We start from the raw sequence: 23,695 nt of genomic DNA, 5'->3' as shown, positions 1-23,695 counted from the left end.
ATTATCCTGCCTATGTAGAAGAACAGTGATCACTGAAGAAAACTGACTAGTTGTTACTAGCCAGTTTAACTTATTCAAAGCCTCTGTTATTTTATTGCATACTAAACTAGTGAATTAGTTGGAGAAGGCAATGGCACCCCACTCCAGGACTCTTCCCTGGAAAATCCCATGGATGGAGGAGCCTGGTTGGCTACAGTCCATGGGGTCGAGGAGTCGGACACAACTGAGCGACTTCACTTCACTTCACTTTATCTAGAACTTTAATTAGGGCCCAGAATTGTGGAGGAAAAGGGTTCACCATCCCTTGAATACTAATACAGATTACTATCTTGCCTCCTTTAAAAAGATAACATTTTCATGCTAAATTAGTGCAGATTATCTACTCAAGGCCATCTACATATAATATAAAGGACTGTGGAACTGTTTAGAACTTTTTTGGTCTCATGTTACATGTTATTGATGGGAGTGGCTGACAGTGTAACTGTGATTCCTTACCAGTGTCAGTTTATTGCTACTCTGTTTATTTCACTGCGCAGTTTCATGTTTCAGTATAACACTGAAGGACAGAGGAGAGGAACAAGAGAGAGAAATTCTCAGGGAATGATCATTCTAAAAATAAATGTCATGAAGGGAATTTAGGGAGAGCACGCAAGTGAAAATGATCCTTAAGTTGACTACAAGTGATTCCGTGACTAATGGCCAGCCAGTTAAATTCTATCCAAAGGGCAATTCCAAGATTTCATGAATCCCAGCCTTCTTCAGCTTTTTTTATGATTTTGCCAAAAAATCAGACCTGTTGCCTTTTTGGCCTGAAGTTAATGCTTCCTGTTTGTGTTGCTGATTCCAAGTTTTGGTTTATTATGCCACATTCAAAAGTAACAGTTTTTCAAATAACCGCTTCATTATTTTTAAAAGACAAGTATCTCACATATATCTGTAAATGCCATGTTTGAGAGGAAAATATTCTGATGAAAACCAGAAATGCAGTGACTAGGATTGCTGTGTCTGGCCCTTTGTTAGATGAATTAGTGTTTCAGAGAGAAGAGGTTTCTTGGTTTGTCCTGAGAACAAATCTACAGTCTGGTTCCAGTGAATCTGTCCAGTGTCATGAGAGAGAGAGAACCGGTGCAGTTACTTTAAGGTCTTTTCCAACTCTGAGATTCCAAGTACCTCTGCGCATGAAATTTCCATTTCAATGAAACTAGCCTGTTTGCTTTCCGTAACTGTGTGCAGGGTTTAGAGTTTGACAGAACAGTCTCCTAACATTTTCTGACTGAAATACTCTTCCAAGTCCTGCCTGTCATTCAACTCTAATTTTCAAAGCTCTGCTGAAGTCCCATGCTCCCCACAAACCTTTCCCTGGAGAGGAATCACTATACCCTCTAACTTCAATAAATGGAAAACATTGCTTAATATACCAGTATTCTCTCCAACTATCTGGTAACCTTCACAGGGCAAAAATAGTATTACTTCCTTTGAGAAGTGGTCCTGAAAGTATCTTCCTTTCATGCTTCAGAAAACTCCTTTTCTTCCTTTGTAGATGTTAATTCTCTGGGTATAGCCCTTACCACATGGTGTTAAGAGTTAAAACCTAGTGGTCAGTTAACATGGAGCCAACACCTCGAGGTGAATTATGAGACTAGCTTTATTTTGACCTGTATGTTGTGAACATTCGGGAGTCATCTACTCTTCTGGTGCTAGAAGTAGAAGGGGGAAGAGGTAACACAACATGATGTAACATAGCAGCACGTTTAAATGATTATTAACCTGGAAATATTAAGGCGGATAGATTGGAGATGTGATAACTTTGGTGACTATAAAAACGAGGGAGAGTGAATGGTCTCTTCAGGTTAAATCTATGGGTGTTATTTAGACCCAGAAGACACAATGGCCCCATTCCCTAAAGAGGGATGAGGCTACCTCATCTGGGGCTACGGGAGAACTGTATTTGAAGCATGAGAAAAATGACATCAGGAGGATGCAGAGTGAAGTTGTGGAAACAGAAATGGAAAGAGAAAAACAGAGAGAAGAAAAGTTAAGAGAAAGTAAGCCGCTTAGGGGAATTAAGTAAGGTTTTCAGAAATAAAGGAGAGGTAGTATGGAAAATTTATCTAGATTATATATAGAAGAAACTAAGAATTCAAGGTTGAGGTGGTCTTGTCTTTATGTCCCCAGAGTGTGGTATATAGCATCCTGTTCATGAGAAACTCCCTAAAAATAATTCTTTGAAATAAATTGAACTGGAAGGGGCAATTTTGACCAAAATTTAAAGAATTAGTTTGTAGACAAAGATAAAAATGACTTTTCCCCTCAGATATCACCATGCCAATAGGAAGAACTGGGATTTTATTCAGTAGCATACGAAGGGGGTGAATGAGAAACAATAAGCCATGATCTTACTGAAAAGGGTTAGGAAAAGGTGAAATGGAATTGCTGGGAAACACTGATTCACTTGCAACCCATTTCAAGTGATTTAAATGATATCAAACCATAATTTATATGTGGTTTGCCCTTGGGAGTCTCTTCCATTATAATAAAAGTATTGGATGATGAAACAACCTATACTGAAGTGGGCAAGGTTAAGAATGGTGAGAGAAGAGGGAAAGTCACTTTTTTCCCTCAAGCTAAGCTTTTCAGAAGAGAACCACTGTTCCAAAAGCCCAGGATGATAGCGAAGCCCAGCCATAGGCATCTTTATATTTGAATTCCTCCATGTTTGATGCCAATTTTATAGCAAGGGATAAAAGATGACTGCAAGGGTGACCCGGGTGCCTGGAACTGTGGCCAAAGTAGGCAAGGCAGAGATTAAATTGGTTTTTGAGGAAGACTGTGATGGTTGGGATTTAGTGTCATCAATGACAATGTCAGTGCTTCAGAAAGTTGGGAAGACTGGACCTGAATATACAGAGCTAGGGGTGCAGATTTCAGAGTAAGCTAAGTATTTAGTAGCTATCAGCTAACTTATTGTTGCATCCTGAGTGTAAAAGAGTTCCCTGAAGGAGTTAAAGACTGACTCTTAATGACCAGCCAAGCTGTGAGGGCCAGAAGAGGAGGAAAAGTAAGGGAGAAACATGGAGAAGTGTGCTTAGGAAAAACTTCTAGGATACCATTGAGTTACACACTAAAACCAAGGTGGGTGTGGGTGCACATGTGAAAATGCATGCATTAAGGTGGGCAGAGGTGTTAAATGCTGTAGAGAAATTATGGAGAATGGGCACTTGAAACAAGTGCCTGAAGCATGGAATTCTCCAATCTGCACCAAAATTGTCTCAGACATTCTAGAATCATTAAAGCCATTGAAATTGTTCTAATAGTAGTGTGGAAGATAATAGATTTTCAGTAGCTCTCCCATGGACAGTAGATGAATGTTAAGAATTAGTCTATTACTGCTCATTAGGGGGTACCGAGGTATAATATTGCTAAGTAGATGGAATTGAGTATGCTGGGCTTAGCATCATGGCTCCTGGCCATGCTGTCCTAGCTCCATAAAGCTGGCCATCGTGTTTCCATGAACGACTAGGATGAGATGCCTGGAATGGGATAAACACCACGGGAATTAAGTATGTGCATTTTTTGATGTTTGGAAACTCCTCTTAGAAAACCCCACACTCAGAAGAAAGGTTTCTATTTGTGTATGATATCAAATGGTGTTAGATGCTTATGGTCATATATTAATTATAAGTTAAAGAGTAGATGGAAAGACTTTTGAACAAGATATTTTAATAACACATGTCTTACACAATGTCTTGTAGGATAGATTATCCTAGGCATCACACCTACCCATCCTTACTATTCCTTGGTTTGAAATTCCCTTCCTCCTGTTCTCCAGAAAAGTCCTTTTTGACATTCAAGACCCAACTCAAATGCTTCTTCTATGCCATTCCTGACCGAATCATTTCTAATCAGCCAATGTTCTTTTGAATTACCTCAGTGTGCAGCTTACTCCTTTATATAGAATTTATTATGTGTTTTGAGTAATAACTCATACATTTCTGTACCCTCTAATATAATCCATTTTCTTTGAAGAGACTTACTTGTTTATCTGAGTATTAACTTCTATTTAATAAAAACGTAGGATGGGTTTGTTCAATCATTTGAAAACTATTCACTGAATATTTTCTCTGTGCTAAGGATACTGTCCTTATGTAGCTTCCAATCACATATAAGCTGTATCTTGATTTATAGAATGAATATCTGGTTGAAATGCAAGGAACTTTAAAAATTCAAAGTACACCCAAATGGAAAGAGTCCATTAATAAGGTCTTATTGATAACAACTAAATATCACTGAGCTGTACTGTTTAGAAGCTGCTTTCCAAAACTATTTCATTTAATCCTACCAGTAACTCTGAGAAGGTAGCTATGTATGACTAATCCTAATTTAGATGGAAGAATGTGACAGTCAGACCTTAAGTTAATTATTCATATAACAAGGGCAATTGTGGATTTAACTTGGGACTTGAATACAGGTTTTCTGGCTCCAAACCTCATATCTTCCCACCATTCAGTCCTCCATCCCTAATGCACCTCACCTTACAGTACAGGCAGAGAGCCTCAAGGACATGGGAATAATAGCATTTACATGGCCAAAAATGTTAGCAACAATCTCACAAACAATATGAGTTTATCCATTTCTCATATGGATTCCATATGATAGCTCTCAGATGTAATGAAAAATTAGGGTCAATCTAACTGTACAAACTTTAAAAGATCAAGTCCTTATCTCTAAAATGGATACAAATTTCACCAAAATAAATTCAATTGTGAAATTATTGAGATGATTGTTAAACTCTGTTAACTTGCTGAGGTGTTATGAAATTAGTTTATCTACTATCAAAGATTACTGTGATATTGAATGGTTTGCCCTGGAAACGAACAGAGATCATTCTGTCGTTTTTGAGACTGCATCCAAGGACTGCATTTCAGACTTTATTGTTGACTATGAGGGCTACTCCATTTCTTCTTGCTCCTTGGAAGAAAAGCTATGACCAACCTAGATAGCATATTAAAAAGCAGAGACATTACTTTACCAACAAAGGTCCATATAGTCAAAGCTATGGTTTTTCCAGCAGTCATGTATGGATGTGAGAGTTGGACCATAAAGAAAGCTGAGCACCAAAGAATCGATGCTTTTGAACTGAGGTGTTGGGGAAGACTCTTGAGAGTCCCTTGGACTGCAAGGAGATCCAACCAGTCCATCCTAAAGGAAATCAGTCCTGAATATTCATTAGAAGTACTGATGCTGGAGCTGAAGTTCCAATACTTTGGGCACTTGATGCAACGAACTGACTCATTGGAAAAGACCCTGATGCTAGGAAAGATTAAAGTCAGGAGGAGAAGGAGATGACAGAGGATGAGATGGTTGGATGGCACCACTGACTCGACGGACATGAGTTTGAATAAGCTCCGGGAGTTGGTAATGAACAGGGAAGCCTGGCATGCTGCAGTCCCTGGGGTCACAAAGAGTTGAACACAATTGAATGACTGAACTGACTATCAGAGAAAGGTCTCCATGAATTAGCTAAAAGATACTGCAGTCATTAAAAATGAGGATACAGATATTTATGTTAAAGGAAGTACAGGTTATAAAATAGTACTTAGAACAGACTCCTCTTTTTGTGTAATATTTATATCAAACTAGTCAAACCTAGAGGAAACCAACCCTGAATGTTCATTGAAAGGACTATTGGTAAAGCTGAAGCTACAATACTTTGACCACCTGATGTGAGGAGCCAACCCATTGGAAATGACCCCGATGCTGGGACAGATTGAAGGCAAAAGAAGAAAGGCACGGCAGAGAATGGGATGGTATGCCATCTCATTCAAAAGAAGAAAGGCATGACGGAGAAAGCATAACTGGACATGAATTTGACCAGACTCCAGGAGATAGTGGAGGACAGAGAAGACTTTCATGCTGCAATCCATGGGGTAGCAGAGTCAGACATGACTTAGCAATTGAACAACAATATCAACATGTATATCATGCTCCGGAAAAAGTATCCAGAAAGACATTTCTTTACTGAAGACTCCTCTGAATATTAGATAATGAATAATTTTAAAAACAATTTTTATCTCATTTGCAACACTTTTGCAAAACTTTAGTATTTTAGTTGAATAAATGTGTGTTATTTGTATTATTTTTAAGTCAAAAAGCTAATGCAGGGACTGTTGTTAGGGTGGGCTGGAAAGGGAGATGAAAATGTGCAAGGAAGGGGAATAGGAAATGTGTTAGCAGACTGGATGGAAGGTGCAATACCAGAGTAGTTTGGGGAAGACAGAATTACAGGACATTGTCAGCAGCTTAACTCTCTATCTGTCCCTGTCAAGAATCCATTGCTTTATTTTCATTTAGATTTTGGAAGGCATGGCAATACACTCCAGTATTCATCACTGGAGCATCCCCATGGACAGAGGAGCCTGGCAAGCTACAGTCCATGGGGTCTCAAAGAGTGGGACATGCCTGAGCAACTACACACAGCACAGTGCAAAAAATAAAATTAATAGCAATTGATTTTATTGCCTTTTTTTTTCAAGAAGTAAGCCTTTATTTCCTTGTATCACAATTAAAACTGGCTGAATTGGTTGCCATAACACATCTGATGTTCACAGAAGGACCTGTATTAATTGAATTTTATCAATCTGTAATCTATTTGTAAAATATTTTTTTTGTGTTTTTAATTAAAATACAGCATACTTTTTTATTACCAAATCTTGCTGCTTTTTGCTAAGGGCATGTGAAGCAAGGTTTTTTACCATGTGGATACCTTTTATAACCATACATTTATATTTTGTATTATTCAGTTCTCAGAAAACTTGTGCATATATGTAGCTTAGTTGAAGAAAATAGTTTAGTTTGCCTTTAATACACTTATAGATCTTTTAAGGCGTCCTGCAGGGGCCTTACTTACCCTCTGAAGCTTGATTGCATCTCCTTGCCCAATCACGTCCCAGTCACGCAGATGTTCTTTAGGGTGTGTATGTGTGTGCGTGCTAAGTTGTGTCCAACACTTTGCGACCCCATGGGCTGTAGCCCACCAGGCTCCTCTGTCCATGGAATTCTCCAGGCAAGAATACTGGAGTGGGTGGCCATGTCCTCTCCCAGGGGATCTTCCCGACCCAGGAATTGAACCCGTGTCTCTTTCATCTCCTGCATTGGGAGGCAGATTCTTTACCATTCAAGCCACCTGGGAAGACCCTTAAATGCGCCAATTACTTCTTCCCTCAGCACCTCTGCTCCGTCCCTTCTGGCTGCCTGAGAATGCCATTCTGCTCTGGGTCCTCAGCCACATGCACTCACACCCTGACTGATTGCTCCCCATCCTTTGAACTTGTTGCCTCCTCAGGTCATACCAGTCGTGGAGTTATGGAAGGTGTGGGCACCTCAGCAGTGAACCTGGATGTTTCTTCTAGTCTTCCTTTGTGTCTGTTTCCTTCTAGCAATAAGCTACCTGGCCCTGTATTCTTTATCTTTTTTCTCAGCCTCATAGCTTCTGTTGCTTAACAGTTTACTATCCCAACTTCAACTTACTTTGATCCCTTTTATATCCCCTCACCTCTTTTCTTCCCTTCCAACTTTGATTCACCCCACACTGAGGAATGGCATGACCAGTAGGAATTTTTACACATCTTCGGTATTTAAGGAAAAAATTTCCATGAATAGTGCTTGGAATACTCAAAGGACAATCTCATTTCTTTATTTTATAGTTTAGAATTTGGAATAGAAAGGGGATAATTCATCAGTTCAACAGCTCCTAAATTCAAAAAAAAAAAAAAAGAGAGAGAGAAAAATGCCTCTAATTTTGTCTCATAAAAGAGTTGTGAGGAAGGCTTCCTTCTTATTTCTTCAAAATTTGAGGCAAGAAGACATTTTTCCTCCAAGTAGTTCATTCAGGTAGATGTTCCTAACACTTTATAAATGTTATAAAATTCTATTTTAAGAACCTAGTCTTAAGATTGAGTCAAATTCACCATGCAGGCTGAGAAATTTTAATGGTGTTAGACCAGTAGGCAATGAACCAAGCTATTTTGGCTTTCTTTTCCTCACCTAGAAAACTTCAAATGCTACATTAGTCACAAAACATCTTGAGAAGTTAATAATGAGATACATACACATGAGAAATTTCAATATCCTCAATATTGAAAAATATTTTAGGCATTCAAAAATGTTTAGTTCTGTTTGAATTTTAATTCATAGAAAAAGAAACAATGAAAAAATATTATTAAAATAGCAATAATTCCCAAGTCTCTATAGATAGCTATTTGTTTTATTTACACAGAAACCCAACTAAATCATTTGGCTCACAAGGCCAAAGTTTGTATCAATTTGAGTTTAATTTAAGGTATGCTGTGTTGAACTTAGTTGCTCAGTCATGTATGACTCTTTGGGACCCCATGGACTGCAGCTCACCAGGCTCCTCTGTAACGGGGATTTTCTAGGCAAGAATACTGGGGTGGTTTGCTATTCTTCCTCCAGGGGATCTTCCCAACCCAGAGTTCAAACCCAGGTTTCCCTCATTGCAGGCAGATTCTCTAATGTGTGAGCCACCAGGGAAGACCAAGAATACTGGAGTGGATAGCCTATCCCTTCTCCAGGGGAACCTGTCTACCCAGGAATTGAACTGGGGTCTTGTTCATTGCAGGTGGATTCTTTACCAGCTGAGCTACGTGGGAAGCCCCAATTTTAGGTAAAAGTAATAGTCAAGTTAACCTCTCCAGAACTTGTTCATTCTCTGGTGAACAAGTATTCACATAATCAGTGTAGTTTAAAGTATTCTGCAACCTGAAATGACTAGAGATTGAGTCGAAAACATGGTAATTTATTCTGTATCATAATCATTGCTAAGAATGTCAATGATCATTTTATTGTTTCGCAGAAAGCTCATTTTTGCATTATGGATAAATTGGAGTTCAGTCAGTCAGTTCAGTCACTCAGTCATGTCCGACTCTTTGTGACCCCATGGACTGCACCACGCCAGGCTTCCCTGTCCATCACAAAACTCCTGGAGCCTACTCAAACTCATGTCCATTGCGTTGGTGATGCCATCCAACCATCTCATCCTCAGTTGTCCCCTTCTCCTCCCACCTTCAATTTACCCCAGCATCAGGGTATTTTCCAATGAGTCAGTTCTTCATATCAGGTGGCCAAAGTATTGGAGTTTCAGCTTCAGCATCGGTCCTTCCAATGAATATTCAGGACTGATTTTCTGTAGAATTGACTGGTTATATCTCCTTGCAGTCCAAGGGACTCTCAAGAGTCTTCTTCAACACCACATTTCAAAAGCATCAATTCTTTGGCACTCAGCTTTCTTTATAGTCCAACTCTCACATCCATACATGACTATTGGCAAAACCATAGCTTTGACTATATGGACCTTTGTTGGTAAAGTAATGTCTCTGCTTTTTAATATGCTGTCTAGTTTGATCATAGCTTTTCTTCCAAGAAGCAAGCGTCTTTTAATTTCATGGCTGAAGTCACCATCTGCAATGATTTTGGAGCCCAAAAAATAAAGTCTTTCATTGTTTCCAGTGTTTCCTCATCTATTTGCCATGAAGTCGTGGGACCAGATACCATGATCTTAGTTTTCTGAATGTTGAGCTTTAAGCCAACTTTTTCACTCTCCTCTTTCACTTTCATCAAGAGGCTCTAGTTCTTTGCTTTCCGCCAAAAGGGTGGTGTCATCTGTATATCTGAGGTTATTGATATTTCTCCTGGTAACCTTGATTCCAGCTTGTGTTTCATCCAGCTCAACATTTCTCATGATGGACTGCATATAAGTTAAATAAGCAGGGTGACAATATACAGCCTTGACATACTCCCTTCCTGATTTGGAACCAGTCTGTTGTTCCATGTCTGGTTGTAACTGTTACTTCCTGACCTGCATACAGATTTCTCAGGAGGCAGGTCAGGTGACCTGGTATTCCCATCTCTTGAAGAATTTTCCACAGTTTGATGTGATCTATACAGTCAAAGGTTTTGGCATAGTCAATAAGGCAAAAGCAGATGTTTTTCTGGAACTCTTGCTTTTTTGATGATCCAACGGATGTTGGCAATTTGATCTCTGGTTCCTCTGCCTTTTCTAAATCCAACTTGAACATCTGGAAATTCTTGGTTCACGTTTTGAGAATTACTTTGCTAGTGTGTAAGATGAGTGCAATTGTGTGGTAGTTTGAGCATTCTTTGGCATTGCCTTTTTTTGGAACTGAAATGAAAACTGACCTTTTCCAGTCTTGTGGCCACTGCTGAGTTTTCCAAATTTGCTGGCCTAATAGTAATTGGAGTTACTATATTTCATGCTAATTATTGTAACAAGATGAGTGGTCTTCACCAATGACTAAATAAGAATCTTAGGGTTTAAAATTATTACTTTTATTCTTGTAGTTCAATTGGTAAAGAATCCGCCAGCAATGCAGGAGACCTGCATTCGATTCCTGGGATGGGAAGATTCCCCTGGAGAAGGAAATGGCAACTCCAATATTCTTGCCTGGAGAATTCCATGGACAGAGGGGCCTGATGGGCTACAGTCCATGGGGTCTCAAAGAGTTGGACAAAGCTTAGTGACTAAACCACCACCAATGTGTATTTAGTAGTAGTGATAAAACAGTATAGCTCATTTTCTGGATGTTTTCAGTTTGGCATTTTCCTCAAGTAAGAGCAATATTCATAATCTTGAAATTTAATATAATAATGAAAAAGAAGCAGACTCACAGATATAGAGAATAAACTGGTAGTTACCAGTGGGGAGAGGGATGCGAGGAAAGGCAATATGGGGTAGGGGATTAAGAGATACAAATTACAGTTTATAAAATAAACTACAAAACTGTTTTGTACAGCACAGGGAATATAGCCAATATCTTATAATAATTATAAATGGAGTATAACTTTAAAATTGTGGAACATTATGTTGTTCACATGTAACCTATAATATTGTACACTATTTGTACTTCAATTAAATGAAAGCTGAAAAAAAAAGAAAAAGTTTGGCAGTTTCTTAAAAAGTTAAAGATCAAGTTACCATATTACCCAGCTATTTTACTCCTAGGTATTCACCCAAGAAAAATAAAAACACCTGTCCATACAAGGACTCGTAGCATTATTCAGAATGGCAGCATTATTCATAATAATAAAAACTGGAAACAATCCAAATATTCATCAACTGAAGAAATGAATAAATGAAATGTGATCCATAAAATGAAATTCCATCCAACAATTAAAAGGAAAGAACCAGTGATACAACACGGATGGCTGAATCTCACAAACATTATGCTGAGTGAAAGAAGCCAGACACCAAAAATCACATTTATATTCAATTACCAGAAAAGCAGAAAGCAGATCAGTGATTGCCTGGAGCAAAGGGAGGAAGCAGGAATTGGCTACAAATGAATACAGGAAAATATTTTAGAGGGATGAAAATGTTCTCAGGCTCAATTGCATAGATTGATTAAATTCCAGAAGTTTAAATATGTTTATAAACTGTATTCTTATAATAGGTGAATTTTATGGTGTGTAATTGTGCCTCATAAAAGCTGTTGAAAATTGTATATAAAAAAATTGTATATGACATTCACACACATTCTTTGCATATGCCTATGAAAATTTTTATTCTCTATTTAAAATTTGAGGTACAATTTTGGAGTTGTGAAAAGGAAATATTATCTGGAAATTATTAGGATAACATTTTTATAAATTAGTTTATTTTCTCATTTATGTTACTATATTTTAATAGGAATATGGTATCTTGTCTAGATGAGGTGTTAGAAATATCCTTGAATGTGAGATTGAGAATGGATTTGGAATTTTCCAATTCATTCTACGGTGGAGAAAAATGAGCCTTAGAGAAGAAGGTTCAGTTCAGTTCAGTTCAGTCGCTCAGTTATGTCTGACTCTTTGCAACCCCATGAATTGCAGCACGCCAGGCCTCCCTGTCCATCACCAACTCCCAGAGTTCACTCAGACTCACGTCCATCGAGTCAGTGATGCCATCCAGCCATCTCATCCTCTGTCGTCCCCTTCTCCTCCTGCCCCCAATCCCTCCCAGCATCAGAGTCTTTTCCAATGAGTCAACTCTTCTCACGAGGTGGCCAAAGTACTGGAGTTTCAGCTTGAGCATCATTCCTTCCAAAGAAATCCCAGGGCTGATCTCCTTCAGAATGGGCTGGTTGGATCTCCTTGCAGTCCAAGGGACGCTCAAGAGTCTTCTTCAACACCACAGTTCAAAAGCATCAATTCTTCGGTGCTCAGCCTTCTTCACAGTCCAACTCTCACATCCATACATGATCACTGGAAAAACCATAGCCTTGACTAGACGGACCTTTGTTGGCAAAATAATCTATGCTTTTGAATATGCTATCTAGGTTGGTCATAACTTTTCTTCCAAGGAGTAAGCGTCTTTTAATTTCATGGCTGCAGTCACCATCTGCTGTGAGAAGAAGGTAACCTAGGTCAAATATGCTGAAAGGCAAAGTTGATGCTAGAACCCCTTCGGTTTCTTCCACAGCATATTAAAATGGAATGCCCCACTATGGTATTGTCAGTAAAAGGGCCTTCCTAGAGTCTCATGGCTCACTGTCCTTAGTACACGGTACCACTGACTACACTCTCATAATGGTTTAGTATTTTTCCTCTAGTCTATAGAAGACTTTTGATGCTGTGAGATATGAAGATAAGCAGCTGTATATGATCAGCATTGGGTATTTATTCAGTTCAGTTCAGCTCAGTTGCACAGTCGTGTCCAACTCTTTGCCACCCCATGGACTGCAGCACACTTCCCTGCCCATCACCAACTCCTGGAGCTTGTGCAAACTCATGTCCATTGAGTCAGTGGTGCCATCCAACCATCTCATCCTCTGTCTTCCCCTTCTCCTCTTGCTTTCAGCCTTCCCAGCATCAGGGTCTTTTCTAATGAAACAGTTCTTCTCATCAGGTGGCCAAAGTATTGGAACTTCAGCTTCAGCACATCAGTCCTTTCAATGAAAACTCAGGACTGATTTCATTTAGGATTGACTAGTAGGATCTCCTTGCAGTCTCAAGAGTCTTCTCCAACACCACAGTTCGAAAGTATCAATTATTCAGCGCTCAGCTTTCTTTATGGTCCAACTCTCACATCATGACTACTGGAAAACCATAGCTTTGACTATACAGACCTTTGTTGGCAAAGTAATATTTCTTCTTTTTAATATGCAGTTTAGGTTGATCATAACTTTCCTTCCAAGGAGCAAGCATCTTTTCATTTCATGGCTGCAGTCACTGTCTGCGGTAACAATTCATATAGATTCTAAATGTCTAAACAGAGATGGCGGGTGAAACCATTTGTTCCAAGTCCATCTTATGTTTTTATTTGTGATATTTTCCATAAATGAATGAATGCCAGAAATACATAAGAAAGTTTTGTTACTGCTTTCTGGTATTTTATGAGATGACAAAATTTTAACTTTCATGAAAACTATTTATTTTCTCCCTCAAGCAATGTTTTAACTAGAGCTATATAATCTTATGTGTGCAGTATTTCTTATAGCACTGGTAGAATTATACATTTTTTGCTTTGTCCTATAAAGAAGCACTTTGATTCCATTATTCTTCTCCTTAGTCAGTAGAATTCACTGTGTGCTCATTTTGAAGTTATTGAGAAACAAAAAGAATAAGAAATATTGGTCCTTTTGTAAAAATAGACCAAACATAATGATATTAATTAGAATGACATGTTTTCTGTTTCTTTCCTATTTTTTGATAATTATTTTGAGATTGTCAGGACAAGCACTTAATTTTTCATTATGACACATGTTTAAATTTATCTAGTTTCTTCTAGGTGAAAATACCTCTTAGACATAAAAAAGTCAATATTGTCAAAAGTGGCTCACTTGGCCTGGTACTCTATACACTCCATGGAATTCTCCAGGCCAGAATACTGAAGTGGGTAGCCTTTTCCTTTTCCAGGGGATCTTCCCAACCCAGGGATCAAACCCAGGTCTCCCACATTGCAGGTGAATTCTTTACCAGCTGAGCCACAAGGGAAGCCCAAGAATACTGGAGTGGCCAGCCTATCCCCTCTCCAGCGGATCTTCCCAACCCAGGAATCTAACCAGGGTCTCCTGCATTGCAGGTGGATTCTTTACCAACTGAGCTACCAGGGAAGCCCTAAGTCATATGATTGGGTGTCTACTATAAATAGGAGAAATTATAGCTTTTTTAAATAGAAATATCTGGAAAGGAATATATATATATGTATATTATCCTTGTTCTCAGAGAAAATTGTATTACAATATAACCATCTTTTACAAAAATCAGTAAATCAAGAGAGGTTCATACTTTGCAAAGACACTAGAAGATATAAAAATGTTGATTTTAATAATTATCTGAATATTACTCAGTGGAAATAACAGCAACAAAAATTACTGATGCATGAAACAAAACTGATAAATCTCCAAAATATTTCATTGAGTGCAACAAGCCTTAAAATGAAAGAGTACATATTGTATGATTCTATTTAACTGAAGTCTAGAATAGGCAGAACTAATCTATGGAGTAAAAATCAGAACAATAATTGTTTCTAGGCAGATGGCGTGGGAATGGGCTGACAAGGGATGTGAAGAAACTTTCTGGGTTGAAGAATATTTGAAATCTCAACACACATTTGGCTTATATATACGTGTGTGTGTGTGTGTGTGTGTGTATATATGATGGCATTTGGAAAGAAATCTTATACACAGTTAACATTTATGTATTTCATTTGCATGTAAATTTTATCTCAAAAGAAAAACATAAAAATCAAATTGTAGTTAATGATATGCATATTGAAGTTTTCAGCAGGATGCATATTGAAGTGATGCTTACTTTGAAATTCATTGAAAAGTTAGATGGATTGATGGATGGATGGATGAAAGTATGGAGAGATGGAAAAACATGTGGTAAAACAAGTACAGTAGGACTTTGATCATTGACTCTTAGTGGTGGCTGTATGGATGTTCACTGCACAATTCTTACAGTTTTTCTTATGTTTGAAATTTTTATCATAGCAGCAAAGATGAGTTAACATTTTAAGTCTCTAAAGACTTAAAGATTTAAAGGCATGTAGTTGCAGTTTCTTAACATTTAAAAGTATTTTACCTTTTGTATATTAGAAGTTATAATCCCAGAAAACTATAATTTGAAGAGTTTTCTCAAAGACCAAAATATACTTACAATTCTCACGACAGGAAATTTAATGTTGTGGGTGAGGTCCTTTTTCCTCCACACCGTACTGCATATCTGCTATCTCTTTCAAAAGACATTGGGCCCATTGACTTTAATTTTGATGCTCAGAATTTGCAAAGAATAATGAATGGTGAAGGAAATGGCAACGCGCTCCAATGTTCTTGCCTGGGAAAACCCATGGACAGAGGAGCCTGGTAGGCTACAGTCCATGGAGTTGCAAGAGTCGGACACGACTTAGAGACTAAACAACATAAACAATGGTTCTGAAACTTGAGTATGCATCAGAATTACCCAAACAGCTTGTTGAAATACGGGTTACTGCCCTGCTCCCAAGTTTCTGATTCAAGAGGTGTGCAATGGAGTCTGAGAAGTCGTACGAGGGGCCCCTCTCAAAGAACCCTGCCATGGAGCCTATCCTTTTTCCCATCAGATGACCTATTGTTATCACTCATACTTTTAAATAGCAAGAAAATCACCGTCAAGATTTTCATGAAAATCAAGCAGAGAAAGAACAAAAAGTAAGGAATGAGTTTTGTTAAGTCCCTTAACCTGTTCAATTTCTTTTTTTTTTTAACATGTATTAAAAATAATGATTAAGATTCTACTAGTTGTTTAAAGCAGTACAGAAAAAATATTACAAAATAGGTTTTGAGATTTACTTTCTTACCTGCATTTGGCATATCCTCATGGCATGAAAGATCCATATAGTCAAACTATGGTTTTTCCAGTAGTCATGTACAGGTGTGAGAGCTGGACCATAAAGAAGGCTGAGCACTAAAGAATTGATGCTTTCAGATTGTGGTACTGGACTGCAAGGAGATGAAACTTGTCAATCTTCAAGGAAATCAGTCCTGAATATACATTGGAAGGACTGATGCTGAAGCAAAAGCTCCAATACTCTGGCTACCTGATATGAAGAGCCATTTCATTGGAAAACCCCCTGATGCTGGGAAAGACTGAAGGCAAGAGAAGGGGATGATAAAGGATGAGACAGTTAGATAACATCACCAACTGAATGGATATGAGTTTGAGCAAACTCTGGGAGATAATGAAGGACAGAGGAGCCTGCTGTGCTGCAGTCCATGGGGTCACAGAGAGTCAGTCATGACTTAGTAACTGAACAACAACATGGCATAAAAACTATTTTTGTAGCTAGTTTAACAAAACTAAAGGAGCACTTCTGTTATATATTCTCTCGGTCTACCCCTTCCAGCGTATCTAGAGCCACTGTACTGTAGATGCATTGAACAAATTGTTCTAATCATACTGCACTAAAATAGTTGATTTATTTATGTGCCTAACTTACTAGAATGCACAATTTTTGTGATCAGACAAGTCATGTTTGAACTGGTGTCACTAATGCCTAGTGCCTTGTCATAAGTGAATGGATCAAATGAAAAGCAGATGAGTGAAAATACTTATTTCCCCAGATTTGCCAGAGCAAATATTGATTTTATTGAGAATTTGTAGTTGTTTGAAATGAACCATGTCACTGCCGCCCTTCCCTTATGGCAAATACATGGCCATTGATTGCTTATAGTTGCTATTCCCATCCACCCCCTGAAAAAAAGAAAACTCAGCCTGCTTCAGACTTTAAAGCCTAATTTTGGGAGAATTAGATCAAGGGATTGTGTGCAAGTGACAACTGTGTATGTCTCAGGATAAGATTTCTTCTTAAGTATGAGAGGTTCTTGAATTAGATGGTAGTCTATGAAACGTAATCTTCCTGCTGGGTTGTTGATTGGGTTACAAAGTAGGTAATGAAATTTTTGCTCCTTTGGTAAAACTATTAGCCCTGCCAAGTGGTGCTGAAATGTCAACATTGGCAGGTTCAGTCTGTCTCATTTAGTCGTCCAAAGTCACCAGACGGTGAAGTATTGGCCTGAGGAATCAGTGCACTGGCAATTCTGACCAAGGTAGAAACTGTGGTTGTCTTAGCTGAAATGGAAATCACTTACACAGACAGCTGGGCAAACAGACACAAAGTGCCCCATTAAGGAGAAAACATTTTCCCCTTCAGATTTTTGGCAAAATGGCATTTTTTTCTGAACTCAGTAGTAAACATCCTCTGTATACTTGATGACCATAATGCCTAATAAAAAGTTAACTAGCTTACAGCTGGGGAGAGTTAGCTATCTGGGAATCTTTTGAGAATGGCTTATCAGGGGAGCTTTCCAGGTGAGCTGAACTTTTTATTCCCTGAACCCTGAGGGCACCTGTTGCCTGTGGGCACATGTCCTCCAGCCAGCAGCCTCACCTCAGTGCACAGGAGAGTGAACAGGCTCCTCTGCTAGAGCTGGAGCAGAGATCATGGGATGCTAACATTGATTCTGTACGTGTAAAGTCAAATCGTGAGTTTATCTAAAGCCCCTCAGTCCCTGGCTTTGACAGCTGTCCATGTGGCTTATGGGACTTTAATCACAATATTTTTTTCTGCACTTTTTAAAAAATGCCATTTTTCCTTAGATTTATAAAAATCTTGCTTTATATATACATACAAACCAGGATTTTTTCAGATGTTTTCTTATATATTCTCATACTTTTTATATATTTTATTGAAATACAGTTGATGCATAACATTATATAAGTTACAGGTATACAATATAGTGATCTGCAGCTTTCAAAGGTTATACTCCATTTATAGTTATTATACAATATTTGCTATATTCCCTGTGTTATACAATATGTCATTGTAGCTTATGTTATATCTAATGGTTTGTACCTCTCAATTCCCTACCCGTCTATTGCCCCTCCCTCACTTGTAACCAGTAATTTGTTCCCTGTATCTGTGAGTCTATTGTTCTTTTGTTATATTCACTAATTTGTTGTACTTTTAAGATTTCACATATAAGTGATATCATCTAGTATTTGTCTTTCTGACTTATTTAACTTAGCATAATGCACTCCAACTCTATCTATGTTTCTGCAAATAGCATTATTTCATTCTTTTTTATGTCTGAGTAATATTCCAATATATATATGTACTACATCTTTAACCATCCATCTGTTGATGGACACAGGGTGCTTCCACATGTATTTTTTCTTATATTATAAAAAAACACAAGAAAGAATGCCTTCTGTTCATCTCTAAAGCTGTGTGCTATTAATTTATTGTGCTTCCCTGGTGGTTCAGAAGTAAAGAATCCACCTGTCAATGCAGGATACACGGGTTCGATCCCTTGGTCGGGAAGATCAGCTGGAGAAGAAAATGGTGACCTAGTCTGGTATCCTTGCCTGAGAAATCTCAGGGACAGAGGTGCCTGGTGGGCTACAGACCATGGGGCCACAAAAAGTAAGACACAACTTAGAGACTTTCAAATTAGAGACTAAACAACGTTAGTTTATCATTTCCTAAATGCCCAGAATCTCTTTTCCTCTAGTGTTCTCATTTAGATCCCTGATGCATCATCTGAATTGTACACATTTGGTGAACTAATTTCATTTGTAAATTAGGGTACACAACGTTCAAAGTGTTTGTAGCTGAGTCCCTGTCCTCCTTACAGGTAACCCACTACTCAAAGCCCTTCAGAAGGCAGGGAAGATAAATACCGAAGGCATGAAGTAAGAAGACTGAGGTGGGTGAGAGCAGCTTGATGCAAATGGGAAGAGATTAGAGAATTTCAACCTGTTATCCTTATCAAATTGCCCATTTTTGTAAATCACAATTATTTTTGCATGACTTTTGTGAATGTGGCTGCTATGAAAGGGAAAGTGTTAGTCACTCAGTCATGTCCAACTCTTTGTGATCCCGTGGACTGTAGCCTGCCAGGATCCTCTGTCTATGGAATTCTCCAGTGAGAATGCAGGAGTGGGGAACCATTTCCTCCTCCAGGGGATCTTCCAGACCCAGGGATTGATATAGGGCCATAAATAACGATAGTTTGAATGGTGCCATTTAGACTTTCCCAAAGCACAACTTAGACAACTGTCTGTGGCATCCCTGTTTCTGGAGAACATTCTGTAGAGCCCCTCTCTGTTTACTGCACACTAGCTGTTTGCAAGTTCTCAAAAAGCCTTTACTGGGCCTTACTAAAGAGTTGGGACAGGAGTAATAGAAAATCTGTGGGATTTTGAGGAAGAATTCCAATCTGGAGATCCCGAGAGCCAGGATACCATGAGATATATAGGGTTAATAGTAGAAAGATAAGAATCTGAAAATTTCAAAGGATTTGTCTAGTATTATTCTGTGAGTGCTTTTAATTAGAATTCTGCATACACACACCACTACCACCACCATCACCACCAAAGCAATTTAATTCCTTTTACCTATCTTGCCTGACATGCCGACATGCACTGCAGAATAGGCCTGGGTTTTCCTGATCTCCGTTGCCACCTTGCACAGACCTTTTTTTTTTTTTTTTTCTGATGGAAGGTTTTTCAAGTGTCTTGCTATTATAGTACTTGTAGAAGGAGTTTTTAAAGTACCCAATATTATTTGAATCACGTATGTGTTCAGTCCCATCTGACTCTTTGCAACCCCATGGACTGTAGCCCACCAGGCTCCTCTGTGCATGGAATTTTCCAGGCAAGAATTCTGGAGTGGAGCACCATTTCCTACTCAAGGGTATCTTCCTGACCCAGGGATCAAACCCAGGTTTGATCAACTCATGCATTGCCATCAGATTCTTTACCACTGCACCACCTGGGAAGTCCTTTTGATTAATAGCAACTTTAATCTTCATTATCCTTAAAACATTTAACTGAAGTTGCCATGCTTTTTTTGGCCAACATTTCTAGTAAGATTGCTGGCTTTCAGATGATTGTAGACTGAACCGTCTGAAGGTTATAGACTACAGACTACTTATTTCTATGGATGATCAGAAACACCTGAAGACACCTAACTGCCTTGGCTACTCCTTTAACCTTGTGGCTATCGCAGGAAAATTAATGTAACTCCATATGGTTTTCTTTCTTCTTCTAACATCTTTCCTTGAATCATGGTACCAAGATAGATAAGAGTCATTTGAGCACCATTGTTATGTGATACCTTTTTCACTGCCTAAGAATTAAAGCAAATATTCAATTATTGGGCTTCCCTGGTGACTCAGAAAGTAAAAAGTCTACTGCAATGCAGGAGACCTGGGTTTGATCCATGGGGCAGAAATATCCCCTGGAGAAGAGAATGGCTACCCACTCCAGTATTCTTGCTTGGAGAATTCCATGGATAGAGGAGCCTGATGGGCCACACAGTCCATGGGGTCACAAAGAGTTATGACACCAAGTCTCATGTTAAAATTATGGTTAGTATAAGTTAGCATTGTAGTTCAATTAAACACAAATTATGCCATCAGCTGTGACTTGAGGGGAATCTTTTGAATGTGTTATGAGATAGTAACTTGCCCTGTTTATAAACTTGAGATGCGACATCTTGATAGCTCCTTAATTAGCTTCTCTGACCATAAAGACGTTGGAATGTTTCACTTGCAGGCTAACTAAGAAGAACATTGAATACATCTGAAACTTATAATTTTCAGTTCTTGGATCGTAGTAATGCCTGAAAAGGACTTGCTGATTTTATATATGTACCATTTGTTGAATGGTGAATAATTATTTTAAGCATCACTAAAAGTACCTTTGTCAGTGCTGTAAATGGCAAGATACTTGAAGGACCTCCCATCAGGAGAGTCTGTATAAGGTGGTTACAGAGGTGAGGAAGATTTGGCTCACTCTACAGTGACTTAATTGTAGACCAGAGAGATTCGACCATCTTGAAATGCTGTTCTATTGCTCAGTCATATCCTATTGTATGGATAAGCTATAGCTTGTTTAGCTTATCCATACAACTTATCCAACTTGTTTAGCTTGTCCAAATGTGATGGACATTTGGGTTGTTTCCATTTTGGTGTTGCTTTGAATATCTGCACACAAGTCTTTGCATAAACTTATATTTTCATCCCTCCTGGTAAATACCTATGAATGAAATTGATGGGTTATTTTGTAACCAACCAAGAGCTTTCACAAGCAGTGAAAGTTTATGAAATATTTGATGTTCACACCCAGAATGTCGCTCAGACAGTTCCAGTTGCTCCAAACTCTGCATAACACTTGTTATGTGCGGTCTTCATTTTTGCCATTTTTACGTATATGGTATCTCATTGTGGTTTTAACTTGCATTTTCCTGAAGATTAAGGGTGTTGACCAGGAGTTGGTAAACTAAGACCAATGGGTCAAATCCAGCCAACTGCCTATTTTTTTACAAATATAATTTAATTGGAACACATGTATGTCTATTTGTTTCCATAACATCTATAGGTGCTCTAGTAGTACAATGATAAAGTTGAATAGCTGCAGTAGAGAAGATCTAGCCTGCAAAGCCTAAAATGTTTACTATTTGACCCCTTTCTGAAAACATCAGACAACCCTGATGTTACCTTTTCATGTGCTTGTTGGTTACCATATATCTCCTTTAGTGAGGGATGCATTCAAACATTCTGCCATTTATTCTTAAACACTCTGTTTTCTTATTGAGTGGAAAGAATTCTTCTAAATGTTCTGGATACAAGTCCTTTATTAGGTAAATGTATTGCAAATATTTTCTGCCAATCTGCAATTAGCTTTTTCTTTTTCCTGTTAGTCCTTTTAAAGTTCAAAACTAAAATTTGGCCAAGTCCATTTTATCAGTTTTTTAATCCTATATGTCATATTTGAACCGATGAGAATTGACTTAATGATTTTGCTGTCTTAGAAAATTTGACTTTGTACAACAAAGTAAGTGACTGAGCAAGTACACAGGTTGGCAGTGTCAATAGAATGTGTGCAAAGAAAGAACATGCTGTGAGTAAGAAACATGGTTTATTATTTTAATCCTGAAACAATTTAGTCATGATTTTACTGACATCATTACTATAGCTATTCTTTTACTTAATATCTTGTGGAAATAAATTCTAATCTGATTGTTCCCAAACTTGTTATTTAGTACTTTACAACATCGAGAGCTGGTGGCTGTGGCATTTATTGCTACTACACTAACAGAGACTTTTTAGATAAGAAGATAACTTTCATATTTTGAAGTTTTTCTCTTAAAATGATTTTATCAACTTGGCAACCTCATATAAACAATTTATACCACATTCTAAATTTTTTTTGAAAGTGTTAAGATAACGTGAAGAGAGATTAAACATGAAAGAATTCCTCCTACTGAATAGGTTGTGATGGTAACTCCTTTCTCACAGATCAGTGACTGGATGTCCATGGTACTTTAGCTGGCTTACCTAAGCATGTTATGTTTGGGCTATGTTTCTTTACAGAGTTTTATTGAAACTGGCCACAGTTTAGTTCATTCGGTCAGTCGTATCCAACTCTTTGAAACCCCATGTATAGCAGCATGCCAGGCCTCCCTGTCCATCACCAACTCCTGGAGACTACTCAAACTCATGTCCATCACATCGGTGATGCCAGCCAATAATCTCATCCTCAGTCATCCCCTTCTCCTCCCGCCTTCAATCTTTCCCAGCATCAGGGTCTTTTCCAGTGAGTTGGTTCTTCACATCAGGTGGCCAAAGTATTGGAGTTTCAGCTTCAGCATCAGTCCTTCCAATGAATATTCTGGACTGATTTCCTTCAGGACTGACTTGTTGGAGCTCCTTTATTGTGCTCCTTATTGTCTGTGTATCCATCACAGTTCAAAAGCATCAATGCTTCAGTGCTCAGCTTTCTTTCTTTATAGTCCAACTCTCACATCCATACATGACTATTGGCAAAACCATAGCTTTGACTATATGGATCTTTGTTGGTAAAGTAATAACTCTGCTTTTTAATATGCTATCTAGGTTGGTCATAACTTTTCTTCCAAAGAGCAAGTGTCTTTTAATCTCATGGCTGCAGTCACCATCTGCAGTGATTTTGGAGCCCAAGAAAATAAAGTCGGGCTATTTCTAATGTTTCCCCATCTTCTTGCCATGAAGTGATGGGACCAAATGCCATGATTTTAGTTTTCTGAATGTTGAGTTTTAAGCCAACTTTCACTCTCCTCTTTTACTTTCATCAAGAGGCTCTTTAGTTCTTTACTTTCTCTCATAAGGGTGGTGTTATCTGCATATCTGAGGTTATTGATATTTCACCCAGCAATCTTGATTTCAGCTTGTGCTTCATCCAGCTTGGCATTTTGCATGATGTACTCTGCATATAATTTAAATAAACAGGGTGACTATGTACAGCCTTGATGTACTTCTTGCCCAGTTTGGAACCAGTCTATTGTTCCATGTCCAGTTCTAACTGTTGCCTCTTGACCTGCATACAGATTTCTCAGGAGGTAGGTCAGGTGGTCTGGTATTCCTGTCTCTTTCAGAATTTTCCACAGTTCGTTGTGATCTACACAGTCAAAGGCTTTGGCATAGTCAATAAAGCAAAATAGATGTTTTTCTGAAACTCTGTTGCCTTTTCAATGATCCAACAAATGTTGGCAATTTAATCTCTGGTTCCTCTGCCTTTTATAAATCCAGCCTTGAACATCTGGAAGTTCACAGTTCACATACTGTTGAAGCCTGGCTTGGGGAATTTTGAGCATTAC

General features: G+C 38.4%; 1 protein-coding gene across 1 annotated transcript in view; it reads left to right on the top strand.

Annotated features, from left to right (window-relative positions):
- The window catches only part of ABI3BP (ABI family member 3 binding protein), a 281,220-nt gene that overhangs the window by 50,237 nt on the left and 207,288 nt on the right, over positions 1-23,695 (top strand).

Source organism: Capricornis sumatraensis, chromosome 1, assembly GCF_032405125.1.
Source record: "Capricornis sumatraensis isolate serow.1 chromosome 1, serow.2, whole genome shotgun sequence".
Classification (NCBI taxonomy): Eukaryota; Metazoa; Chordata; class Mammalia; order Artiodactyla; family Bovidae; genus Capricornis; species Capricornis sumatraensis.
This window is presented reverse-complemented; position numbering and strand designations above follow the sequence as displayed.